Below are 13,980 nucleotides of genomic sequence, written 5' to 3' on the forward strand. Positions count from 1 at the left end.
TTCCTGATCGTTCCGACCAAAGTCCAAGGATTGAATTCTACAGAAGTTGACCAGGGTGGTGGGGGCAGGTCCAAGGGTTGAATTCTACAGTAGTTGACTGGGGTGGTGGGGGCGGTGTTGCCCAGCATCCACAAAATAAAGAGCCTGAGAGTCAGGGATGAATGGCTACCTGGGGAGTGCTGACAGTAGAAGAAAAGGACCCAGAAAGCAGGCAGACAAAACTAACTGAGTCCATCACAAAAGTCAATGGGTGGAGCAGGCTGCAAAACATCAGGTCCCCATCCTGCTTAGACTCTGCTGGATTTAGAGGTTTATCTGCATCTCCATGACCTTCCAAGCAAACAAGATTATCTCAACACTCTCCATGTGACTCTTTAATGTGAACTGTTTTTTAAAAATATATATTGTTGGGATAAGTAGAAAATTGTGATTATTAGTAAAAGTGACCTTTGGAAATGTTCATTAATTATGTGTATTTTTTCTTATGAATCATCTGTCTATGCTCTTTGCCTATACCATATTATTAATAAATATATTTATCAGGTATCTCAATACATTTAATAATTGTGCAAAGTCTAAAAATATTTCAACATCTAAAAATATTTCATAGACTCTTGTACAGGTCTTTGGAGATTATCTAGTAGCATGACTCTCATTTTACAAAAAATCAAACAAAAGAACCAAGAAGGGAAGTGTCAAGCCAGCTCAACGGATGAAGGAATAGAAAATCCAGTTGGATCCTCCACCAGTTAGATGGTGCTGCTTCTTCAATTACTTCTAAATTTGGTCCCCTCAAAGCCACATTTCCTACTCAATCGCCATATCCAGGAATTACAGAGAGCCACCTTCATTTTCCCACAGTCTGAAGCATTTTTTTAAAGACTCAGGGTAAATAGTGGAGAGGATTTTAAACTATCTTGAAGCCCCTTGTGATTTCACGCTGTATTTCTTTTTGGCGGGTGGGGGGGAATCTTTTTTATTTTTATACACATGACAAGATTTTACATCAAGAATGGTCAGTTAAATAGTACAAATTTGCATACATGAGGAATGTTAAAAAAATTCAACTAAAAAACCTACTTCTTTCTGTGACCCCTAATCCCACATTTTAGGGGCATCCAAAACAAGTCTCTCCCAAAAGAAATGAATTAAATTTCACATTCCCTCTCCATAAAGGATCCAAACAGTGAGAGTATAATATACAATTCATCTTTTTCAGCTGTAGATTCCTTTGCTGTTTCTTGTTCTTCTTCATGTGTTCCTACATCCATTTCTTTGTCTTCATCTTGCTCTGTGTCTTCTATTGTGTCTTCAGGTTCTTCTTTGGGTTCTTCTTCCAACTTTGCATCAGGGTCAATGTTCAAACTTAGGGAAGCATTCTTTCTATTCTATCTCCATATGCTTTAGTGTCTGGTAAAAGATATCCTGACCGAAGCATTGCTGTTTCACACAAAACCACAGCAAGATTCAAGACTATTTTATCATCTTCACCTTTCCTTAATTCATCGAAGCATGTCTCTGATCAGCGGGTGTTTAGGATTAATTTCAAATGTTTTCTTCTGACTTGCATAGTAATTTGTAGAGCTGTCCTTGCTCGTTTGATATGCTTATGCTTTCATGATTCTGTCCATGTTGCCAGACAGTCCGTACTGACTGGCCACCAAAGCACACAGAGATTCTGTCAGGTGCTGAGACACCACAGCCTTCTCAATTTTGTCCTTAAGGGCTTTATCTTTCATCCAATTGAGCAGAGGCTCAAATTCTTTCTCAACTGTTTCACAACTCTCCTTAGTTTTCTCACTTTCATCAAACTTCACTCCTTCCTTGACAACATTCTGGAACCTCTTCCCATCAAATTTGGGAAGGGTCTGACTGCAGTATTCATCCACAGGTTCTGTGAGGTAAATAACTTCATAGCCCTTTTTCAGAAGTCGCTAAACATAGAGAAGATTCAGCCTCTTTTCTGCTGGACCCAGCCATGAAGTAGATTTTGTCTTGTTTTCTCTTCATTCTTTCCACATACTGGTCTAGGGTAGTAATGTCAGTTGGATGATGAGAAGACTGGAACATAAGAAGTTTAGCAAGACGTGTTTGATTCGAGTGGTCTTCAGTCACACCAAGCTTGATGTTGGTACCAAATTCTTTCCAAAAAGTATCATTGTATTTCTCATCAGCAATCTTCTTGATCATGTCCAGAGTTTTACAAACAAGCTTCTTCCTAATCACCTTAAGCAGTTTATGTTGTTGAAGAGTCTCAAGAGAAACATTCAAGGGGAGATCATCTGAGTCCACTACACCCTTGACAAAATTAAGGTACTTAGACATCATATCACGGAAGTTATCTGTGATGAATACACAGTGCACATAGAGCTTAATGTAATCACTCTTTTTAGATCCATATTCGTCAAATAGACCACGTGGAGCAGATGTGGGTACAAATAAAACTGACTTGAAGGTAACTTCCCCTTCAGCGGTAAAGTGAATATAAGCCATGGGGTCATCACTTTTCTTTGAAAACGATTTGTAAAAAGCTTTGTATTCATCTTCTATTTTTTTTTTTTTTTTTTTTTTTTACTTCTTTTGATGGTCTCTGCCGTATTGGTGTGATATCATTCATAAGTTCCCAGTCCTAGACAGTTTTTTCAACTTTTTAAATCTTTGGTTTCTTTTCTTCTTTTTCTTCCTCTACTGCAGCTTCATCATCAGATTCTTCTTTGTCTTCTTTTGCTACTTCTTCTTCCTCCATGTGCTCATCAACAGTTTCAGCCTTGCTCCAGCCACACAGTCTGCCCAACTCAGGCTGTAATTTTAATTTCCCCATTAGCACCTTGCAAATCTCCATTCCAGATAGCACAGTATTCGGCTGCATTTTGCCATTTACATGACACAAGTTATAGCCAAAAAAGGTTAGTGTAGTGTTGTATCCCTGTTAAGGAGTAAGAACTAAATGTGGAGATCAAGCTGCAGAATTTTGTAGGAGGAGGGGTAGAAAGGGTGGAGCAACCATTTCAATGTTGGCCTCAGCGCCTCTTTGCTTTGAAATCCTGGATCCTCATGAAGTTTCTGACCACAGAAGAGACTGAAAATACCCTGATTGGGAGGAGGCATTCCGTGCTCCTCCCACCATTCCTACTCAGCATCAGTGATGCAGTGAGGGTGTGGGTCAGTATTAGTCTGTTTTCACGCTGCTGGTAAAGACATACCCGAGACTGGGAAGAAAAAGAGAGTTTTGTCTGTTTGTTTGTTCATTTTTGAGACAGAGTCTCACTCTGTCTCCAGGCTGGAGTGCAGTGGTGTGATCTCGGCTCACTGCATCTTCTGCCTCCCAGGTTCAAGCAATTCTCCTGCCTCAGCCTCCTGAGTAGTTAGGATTATAGGCACCCACCACCATGCCCAGCTAATTTTTGTATTTTTAGTAGAGACGGGGTTTCACCATGTTGGCCAGAATGGTCTCGATCTCTTGACCTTGTGATCCGCCCGCCTCGGCCTCCCAAAGTGCTGGGATTACAGGGGTGAGCCACTGCGCCTGGCCGAAAAGGGGGTTTTATTAGACTTACAGTTCCACATAGCTGAGGAGGCCTCAGAATCATGGCAGGAGGTGAAAGGCACTTCTTACAGGGCAGTGGCAAGAGAAGATGAGGAAGATGCCAAAGTGGAAACCCCTGATAAAACCATCAGATCTCATGAGACTGATTCACTACCAGGAGAACAGTAAGGAGGAAACTGCCCCCATAATTAAAATTATCTCCCACCATGTCCCTCCAACAACACATGGGAATTATGGGAGTACAATTCAAGATGAGATTTGGGTGGGGACACAGAGCCAAACCATCTCATTGCACCCCTGGCCCCTCCAAATCTCATGACCTCACATTTCAAAACCAATCATGCTTTCCCAACAGTCCCCCAAAGTCTTAACCAATTCAACATTAACCCAAAAGTCCACAGTCGAAAGTCTCATCTGAGACAAGGCAGGACCCTTCCGCCTATGAGCCTGTAAAAAAATGTGGGAGTACAATTCAAGATGAGATTTGGGTGGGGACAGAGAGCCAAACCATATCAGGGTCCCAGCAGATGTGATTTGTAGAAGAGTAACTGGAGGGTTTAGAGTTTCAAAATGTCAACAGATCTTGAGAGAACGTGATTTTCCTTCACTGAGGAAATCTCTTTGTCCAGAGTAAACTTAAGCAATTGTGTTTCATTGACTCTAAGTTTCAAGACTAATCAAGTATCTCCTGTAGTGTGGAAGGCTGACTGCTGAACTCTGTATTTTTATCTGTTAACTGAGTGTTTCCTTTTTCCTTGACAGTGTGTACCCCTCAAGTGATTACAGGTCAGACAGTTGTCTCAATTAAGCTGCTGGCAAGACAAGAGTAGAATTATTTGAAGTGTTGTCAATAAAGAGGTTTAGCATTATTGAGAGATGGCTCTAGAGCTTCAATGAACAAAACTTCAATAATAACAGCAGGAGGGCAGTGTTAAAGCTAATAAAAATAGGTAGAGCACTTAGGATGCACCAGACATTTTATGAAAGCATTGCAAGCATTATCTCACTTAATTTCCACAACAATCCATGAGGTAGGCACCATTATGCTCACTTCACAGATGAAGAGAATGAGGCTCAGAGTGGTAAAGTTGCTTGCCCAAAGTCATATGGTAAACTTCTTGGGACCAGAGCAAGCAATCTGACTCCAGGATCCTGGGATCCTAAGCTCTCTCTATACAAACTCCATGACTACTCTGGAGGTTGTAGCCTCTGCTCCTGAAATAGTAGCTGCTCAAAAAATATGAGCCAATTGAATGAATAGATGCTCTGTATTAGGCTGTTCTTGCAGTGCTATAAAGAAACACCTGGCTGGGCATGGTGGCTCAGGCCTATAATCCCGGCACTTTGGGAGGCTGAGGTGGGCAGATCATGAGGTCAAGAGATCAAGATCATCCTGGCCAACATGGTGAAACCCCATCTCTATTAAAAATACAAAAATTAGCTAGGCACGGTGGCACGTGCCTGTAGTCCCAGCTACTCAGGAGGCTGCTGAGGCAGGAGAATCGCTTGAACCAGGGAGTCAGAAGTTGCAGTGAGCCGAGATGGTGCCACTGCACTCCAGCCTGGTGACAGAGTGAGACTCCATCTCAAACAAACAAGCAAACAAACAAACAACAACAACAAAAAAACACCTGAGACTGGATAACTTATAGAGAAAAGAGGTTTAACTGGCTCACGACTCTGTATGCCTTACAGGAAGCATGGTGCTGGCATCTGCTCAGCTTCTGGGGAGGTCTCTAGAAGGATGCAATCATGGAGGAAGGCGAAGAGGAGGCAGGCACATCACATGGCCAGAGCAGGAGCAAGAGAGTGAGGTGCCACACACTTTTAAACAGCCAGATCTCATGAGAAGTCTCTCACTATTTCAAGGACAGCGCCAAGGGGCTGGTGCTAAACTATTCATAAGAAATCGACTCCCAGGATCCAATCACCTCCCACCAGGCCCCACCTCCAATACTGGGAATTACAATTCAACATGAGATTTGGGTGGAGATAAACATACAAACGATATCATGCTCCATGGTGCTGAGGCCTGGGTCAGAGTCAGGTGGCTGCATGTTCTGCAAGCCTGAAGGGAGACCTGAGAGCTACATTAAGACGGCCTTTCAAACTTCTCAGAGCTTTGCTTGAATTTAGAACCTTTTGAATAATTGTCACAGTAATGCCTCATCTTTGTTTTAGCAGTATTTAAGAGGCCGAGGCAGGCAGATCACAAGGTCAAGAGTTCGAGAACAGCCTGGCCAATATGGTGAAACCCCGTCTCTACTAAAAATACAAAAAAAATTAGCCAGGCATGGTGGTGCACACCTGTAATTCCAGCTACTCAGGAGGCTGAGGCAGGAGAATTGCTTGAACCTGGGAGGCAGAGGTTGCAGTGGACTGAGATCATGCCACTGCACTCCAGCCTGGGTGACAGAGGGAGACTCCGTCTCAAAAAAGATAGTGGTAATTATTATGTTTACCACTGTTACTTTTTAAGAGGGGAAAAATGGTAATTCCTGAATATGCAGTGAAAGGGGTTGGTTAAATAAATTATGAAAATACATATGACAGAATACTTAGCCATTAAAAATCCAGTTGTATAAGAATACCACAGGACATAAAAACACATTTTTGATATATTATCCAGGGGAAAAGGCAGGTTACAAAACAGAGTATTGCCAGGCACAGTGGCTCACGCCTGTAATCCCAGCACTTTGGGAGGCCGAGATGCGGATCACCTGAGGCTGGGAGTTCGAGACCAGACTGACCAACATGGAGAAACCACGTCTCTACTGAAAAAATACAAAATTAGCCAGGCATGGTGACGCATGCCTGTAATCCTAGCTACTTAGAGGCTGAGGCAGGAGAATTGCTTGAACCCGGGAGGCGGATGTTGCAGTGAACTGAGATTGCGCCACTGTACTCCAGCCTGGGCAACAAGAGCGAAACTCTATCTCAAAAATAAAAATTAAAAAAAAAATAAAAATAGAGTATTTTCCCAATAACATACATACATTTATGCATACAAAAATATCTGGAAGAAGATACATTAATACATTAACCATAGTTATTTCCATGTGGTAAGAGTATAGGTAGTTTTAATTTTCTTGTTTGTGATTAAATTTCTTTTCAAATTTTCTACAATAACTATATATACATTTTCTAATCAGAAAAAACACTGATGTGATTTTTCTCTTTTTTCTTGAGACAGAGTTTCACTCTTGTTGCCCAGGTTGGAGTGCAATGGTGCAATTTCGGCTCACCTCAACCTCCGCCTCCCGGATCAAGTGATTCTCCTGCCTCAGCCTCCCGAGTAGCTGGGATTACAGGCATGCGCCACCATGCCCAGGTAATTTTGTGTTTTTAGTGGAGACAGGGTTTCTCCATGTTGGTCATGCTGGTCTCGAACTCCCGACCTTAGGTGATCTGCCCATCTTGACCTCCCAAACTGCTGGGATTACAGGCATGAGCCACTGCGCCCGGCCTTATATTGTGATTTTTAAAAGGGGTGATAATCAAATTTTGATCTTCAGTTTAAAATTAAGATATGTGTCTAGACACAGTGGCTCATGCCTATAATCCCAGCACTTGGGGAGGCCGAGGCAGGAGGATCACCTGAGATCAGGAGTTTGAGATCAGCCTGGCCAACGTGGTAAAACCCCATCTGTACTAAAAATACAAAAATTAGCTGGACATGGTGGTGCACGCCTATAATCCCAGCTACTTGGAAGGCTGAGGCAGGTGAATTGCTTAAACCCGGGAGGTGGAGGCTGTTGTGAGCTGAGTTCAGGCCACTGCACTACAGCCTGGGTGACAGAGACTTGGTCTCAAAAAAAAAAAAATAATTAATTAATTAATTAAATTAAGATACGAAGTTGCAACTTAGTAAAAGACGCAATATAACTAGTAAAAACATGACTAGCCAAAACATAAAGTTAAAAAAAATTACAATACAGGAAAGAGAGAGTTTTCCTAGTCCAACGCTCAAATCCCTTTCTGTGCTGACCCTTTTCATCACTATGTCACCCTAACATAAGCCATCTTATGAATCTTGAATTCTTACCTTCTTCTCCCTCACTCCTCCTCCCTCAACCTCCTCATACACCTCCCCTCAAGGGCCACTTCACCGCCATCCCCAGGCCTGGCTTTAAGGGCTGACCTCCATGCAGAAGAGGCCTGATTCCACAGCAGCCCACACCAGCCCTGACCTCTCAGAACTCTGAGGTCCTGGGAAAGGGAGCCTGACTCCGACCCTCCTTGAGAGAAGGAAGTGGCAGTGAGATGCCCTCACCAGGCCTGCTCCCAGCCTGCCTTATCCCTGGTACAGAGGCTGGGGTTTCCTGCCCGGAAGCACTAGGCCTGAACACAATGGGGGTTATCAGTCACCATCGGGGGATTAGGACCACGGGAGCCCTCCACTTAATGGCCAGGTTTCCAGGCCTTTCCTGCATGAATCTTTACTTCCGTGGAAGCTCTTGTTTTGGTCTTTTCCAAGACGGAAGCCCTTCTCCCCGCTTCCCACCCCTCTTTCACCCTGGGTCAGTACCCTTTCACTTCCCAGCCTTTTCTCCTTTGGGTCTAAGTCAACTGAAATTGATCATAATAAGAGCCTGGGTAAGGAAAGTGTTTCTGCTCTTTCTAGACCTTTTTTTTTTCTTTTTAAATTATAGGTAAAATAGATGCATTAATTTAATTGGCTTCTATGATGAGATGAATAATTTCATCAACTGAACAAATTAACAAATGATACCTGAATTGAGATTTAAGTTCTTAATCTAATAGTTAGCTTATTTAGCAGCCCTTAATAGAGGGTCTTTCCATATTAAAAAGTAGAGATATTAATAATTAATTTATAAGAAAAAGTTTTTTAAAAAGCGTAACTTATCATGTTGTAAACGTTAATAATAAAAATGGCAGAGTTGCTTTTAAAACCTATCTTGGAAAATAAGAACTAGCACTTACTGAATGCTTATATGTATCAAGTAGCTTACTCATATTAGCTCATTCAGCCCGAAGGATCACTTATTTTATGAATGACAAAACTGGCCCCCTGAGAGGTTGAATAACTCACTGAGATCACCGGGTATGTAAATGTCAGGGCTGAGTTTTGAACCCAGCCTGTGTAACCTCAAAGTCTTTAGACCTTACATTATACTACTGCCTCTCAAAGTAGCTGGAACCACTTACATCTACCAACATTTCCCAGTATTAGTGTAGGTATTAGACATGAGTTTACATTTGAAAGCTTGTCTCCCTCCCTCACTAATTCCAAGCACAACTTCTCAAAACTCACCACCATTACCCAAGGAGTTGAGCAGCTGTAAGCTCAGAAAAGATGAAAAGATAATGGTGTTGGTTTTCACGACCCCCATTAATTCAAAAGAAAAACTACACTAAGCCACAAAGAAAGTGTTAACAAGGTAAACAAAGGTATGATTTTTCTAATGCATGTATCTGTGTATGTGATGATATATAGGATATAATACGAGATAGTTTTCAAACAATTTTGAGGGTATCCCTGCCTTCCTGGACCTTAAGCGCATGCTTATCTGCCTATTGGGTAATTGAGTATTGCCAACTCCCACTTCCCAAATTGGATGTGGGAAAAGAGAAAGCAAGGAAAAGGAAAAGAAGAGACCAGGAGTGATGGCATATGCCTGTAGTCCTAGCTACTCGGGAGGCTGAGATGGGAGGATCCCTTGAGGCCAGGAGTTCAAGGCTGCAGTGAGCTATGATCACACCACTGTACTCCAGCCTGGGCAGCAGAGCAAGACCCAATCTCTATTTAAAAAAAAAAAAAAAGGAGGAAAGAAGGAAGAAAAGGACATCTACTCAGAAGTGGAGGTGGTGGTGGTAGAAATTAACATTTGTGAACTCCTGCAGGCTTCACGCTGACTTTTCCTGCAGGAGGGTGATATCCTGAAGGGAGAGAGCCCCTGATTGAGGGTAAAAGGCATCCAGGGTCTGGGGGCACAGCCCTGCCTCCTAGTGATAGGCCTGCTCTGACTCAGCCCGGGAGGGCAGCCAGACCTGCACCTCCCTGTTTCCACTGATTCCACTGGGACCCATTGCAGAATGACTCATATGAGCTCTGCTGCCCTGCGAAGCCTGAGGGATGTCAGTGCCTGCTCTGGGCAAACACCCCAACAGTCAATTTAAGTTATTTAGTTAATTTTTATGACATCCAGTCAGGCTGCCTGAGGGGTGAACCTCTGAGATCATGATGACACATGTGGCTGTGGCTCCTGGGATCTCTGCAGTTTCTGTGGTTTCCATGGGTCTTCGGTCCCACGTAGGGCCACTGGCTGTGCTTTGAGGAGCGCCATGCAGAACGTGGTCCATGTGAGAACATGTGAGGGAGGACGGCAGGCACTTTTCAGGGAAGGATGGAGGCTGTGCAGTCAGAGGAGCCACCTTGCCACGCCCCTTGGGTGAGGTGACCTCATGCAGTGGATGCCTCTGTGGCCTCCATATGAAAGACGCAACTGTGGGTTCCTTTGGGGTGCTGGGAGAGCCATTTACCTTGGGGGAGCTTGGGGGTTTTCCAGAAGAATCCAAATGTATCTACTAAGAGCACTGAAATTTCCTGGAGGGTTCTGACGTTGGTCTTCTTCCCATGCCTTGGATAATCTGTTCAGGGGTTTGTGAAGTTTGTGGCCTAGAAGCCCTGGGGTGATTCTCTGTGTATTGGGAAGGTACTGCTATTCAGCGAGCCCTCAAAAGTCTTTTAACCTGGACAAGGGAAAGAACCATGATGAGGAAATTTGGCTTTCTCTGCTGGGACTGCTCCAAGAGCCAGAAGCAGAAAGGTGGGGTGGGATGCTTAACGGTATTGACTCACTCAGGCCTAAGGCCCAAGGGTGGCTGGGAAGTGAGATCTGTGGAAGGGGCTTTTTCACAGTTACTGACACCACCAAAACTCATGCTTTCCTCCTTTATTGCAACCAGTCCTGTCTCCTAGCACCCCTTTGGGAGGCAGCCCAACACCAACTTCCCCTACCTGGGGTGAGAGTAGGGCATATCCTCCCTGGGTCAGCAGACTCAGTCCAGCTACCATCTCAAAGTTCAACCCATCCATCATTCAATACTAGGCCAAGTTCTTCCTGCTGAGAAGGAAGTCACCTTTGCTGCATCCTATGGCCTCCCTGCTGGAATGCCCACTTGCTCTAGGCAGCAAGTACAGGTTGCTGTTTCTGACAATCAGTTATTGAGTTCTTTGGTTCCTTGTTCCCAGATCTCAATTCAGTAAGTTTCCAGATGTGACTTACAATATAACAGGAAAAAATGGCTTGGAAGACAAAGGAGGTCCATTCTCTCTTCTCTAGGATAAAGGATGATTTTAAGGACAGGGCCTGGTCTTTAAAGATTCTTTGATTTAAGTAATATGTGCTTTGGGAATTCATAATCTTTTCAAGGGGCTTTTTCATTGCATTGAGGAAAGTACTATAGCTTCATTTGACAAATGAAGGCATTGAAAAACAGAGAGGTGAAGTTATTTCACTTTCAAATAGGATATAAGGACTGAACTTGAAGTTCTTCGTAGTTTAAAGTTCTGTCCTACCACGTTCCTCTGGGAGGAAGCCTAGGGAATCTAAGGAGTCTTCAGTCATAAAAACGGGTGGCTTAGATGGATCAGTATCAGGTTGGTGGTAACATGTATCAAAAGCATTGTGATTAACCAGGTGTGGTGGGGCAAACCTGTAGTCCCAGCTACTTGGGAGGTTGAGGCAGATGGATCACTTGAGCTCAGGAGTTCAAGTCTGCTGCAGTGAGCTTTGATTATGCCACGGCACTCCAGCCTCAGTGACAGAGTGAAACCCTGTCTCTGAAAAAAATTAAAAATAAAAAAAGCATTATGAACGCTGTTGGATTCAGCATCTGCACTTCTAGATCTCTCCTGGGAAATTAATCAGAGGGCTGCAAAGATATTGTTAAATAAAGTTGATGGGAGGCCATTGGTTTGGACTCAGTTCCTGCAGTCAGCTGAACAGACCAGACCAAACCAGAATGGACTCACTTGTGACAGGTGCTTCATAATCAAGCTGTACTTAGAAACAGATCAGTTTTTCAGAAAACTAGAGATCACAGCAACCTATCCAAAAAGGCCTGGTCGGCTGGGCACAGTCACTCACACCTGTAATCCCAGCACTTTGGGAGGCTGAGGTGGGCGGATCACTTGAGGCCAGGAGTTAGCAAACATAGCGAAACCCCGTCTTCACTAAAAAGACAAAAAATTAGCCTAGTGTGGTGGTGCACTCCTGTCGTCCCAGCTACTTGGGAGGCTGAGGCATGAGAATTGTTTGAATCCAGGAGGTAGAAGTTGCAGTGAGCCATGGTACTGCCGCTGCACTCCAGCCTGGGCCACAGAGCAAGGCTCTGTCTCAATCAACAGTAACAATAACAACAACAAAACCTAAAAAAGCCTAGACAAACTGAATCAGCATAAAGAAGCCCCCTCTACTTTAGCCATATAAGGAAAGTAAACCAAAGTAACCTGATGTTAACCAATCCACTTTTTGCACTCTGCTGTTTCTTTGTTCCTGCTCAAGCTACCTTATAAAAACCAGCTGTTCTGTCATGCCCAGGAGAACACCTTTCTATTCTGCACATGAAATGCTGCCTGATTCACAAATCACTAATAAAGCCAATTAGATCTTTAAACTCAGTTTTTTGTAATTTTTTCCTTGACAATATATAGGTAATGACACTCATTGAAAGTAAGGGAGGAGACCACCCCTCATATTGTCTTATGCCCAATTTCTGCCTCCAAAGAAAGAAGAAGTAAAAACTAAAAGGCAGAAATGAAATCCACAGGCAGATGGCCCGGTGCCGCACCCTGGGCCTGGTAGTTAAAGATCGACCCCTGTCCTAATTGGTTCTGTTATCTATAGATTACAGACATTGTATAGAAATTCACTGTGAAAATCCCTATCTTGTTTTGTTCCGATCTCATTACCGGTGCATGCAGCCCCCAGTGATGTACCCCCTGCTTGCTCAATCAATCATGACCCTCTCACACACAGCCCCTTAGAGTTGTGAGCCCTTAAGAGGGACAGGAATTGCCCACTCGGGGAGCTCGGCTCTTGAGACAGGAGTCTTGCCGATGCCCCAGGCTGAATAAACCCCTTCCTTCTTTAACTCGGTGTCTGAGGAGTTTTGTCTGTGGCTTGTCCTGCTACAATAGGACTGCTTCTAATGACAAAAACTTATAAATAGCCTAAACATTGAACAATAGGGAATACATAATTGGGTTCTCCATTATGTACTATCGAAAATGATGTTATAGAAGAGTATTTATTGTTAAGAAACAATGTATTTTTAAATGAATAAAGAGGGCTTCAAAACAGTATGTGTAGTATAATCTCATTTTTAATTTAAAAAGTATCCATCTCAGAAAAATACTAGAGTGATATTATTTCTGAATAGTTTTACTTTTTTCTTAATGTTTTATAAATTATCTGCATTGAATATGCATGCCTTTTTACTAAAAACAACACTAATGTTTTTTAAAACAATACTGAAGAGGGTAACTGAGAGAAAACATTCTCTACAATGCTCAAAAGAAGGCAATGAAGGTTATGAGTACAGGGAGAGAGTGGTAGGAGTATGGGCACTTAGCGATCTTACCCAACAGCCTTAGCAGGGACCTCAGGTTGAAACAGGATATAAGAATTGAACTTGAAGTTCTTATTTCATTCATCTTGAGCCTCGATGCTTCTTCAGCTGCCCATCACCCAGCCTTGCAGAGAGGACACAAACTCCTGTTAAGGCTTCTCTCTGGGATTTAATAAGAATAGCTTATGTTAAGTACTACTTACAGGTTCCAAACATTACCTTCTATGACTCTCATAACAGGAAGTAGTAATAATAATAATAACAGCGGAAAATAGTCACTGGTTTCTGTTTACCAGGTGCTATGCTAAGCATTTAAAATCTATTAACTCTTTTTTTTTTTTTGAGACAAAGTTTCGCACTTCTTGCCCAGGCTGGAATGCAGTGACGTGATCTTGACTCACTGCAACCTCTGCCTCCTGGGTTCAAGTGATTCTCCTGCCTCAGCCTCCCGAGTAGCTGGAATTACAGGCTCTTGCCACCACTTCCAGCTAATTTTTTGTATTTTCAGTAGAGAGGGGGTTTTACCATGTTGGCCAGGCTGGTTTTGAACTCCTGGCCTCAAGCTATCCACCCGTCTTGGCCTCCCAAGTGCTAGGATTATAGGTGTGAGCCACCGTGCCCAGCCCTATTAACTTATCTTTATTTCTCTTTCATTTAAGTCTCTCTCCCACACTTCCCAATTGATCTGTCCATAAATCCTGTTGGTTTCTCATTCGAAATATATACAGATGCTACTCCTTTCTAATCACCTCCTCCACTAGCACCCTAAGCCACCTTCCTGTCCCACTGAGGCAGTCTCCCATTGGTCTTCCTGATGATGCAGTCCTGCAGTCTGT

At 43.2% G+C, this 13,980-nt stretch overlaps 1 pseudogene; it reads right to left on the minus strand.

Moving 5' to 3' along the window:
• Positions 1-1,055: 1,055 nt before the first annotated feature.
• Positions 1,056-10,667, minus strand: LOC102133353 (endoplasmin-like; annotated as a pseudogene).
• Between the last annotated feature and the right edge of the window lie 3,313 nt (positions 10,668-13,980).

The sequence above is a fragment of the Macaca fascicularis genome, chromosome 1 (genome assembly GCF_037993035.2).
Source record: "Macaca fascicularis isolate 582-1 chromosome 1, T2T-MFA8v1.1".
Taxonomy (NCBI): Eukaryota; Metazoa; Chordata; class Mammalia; order Primates; family Cercopithecidae; genus Macaca; species Macaca fascicularis.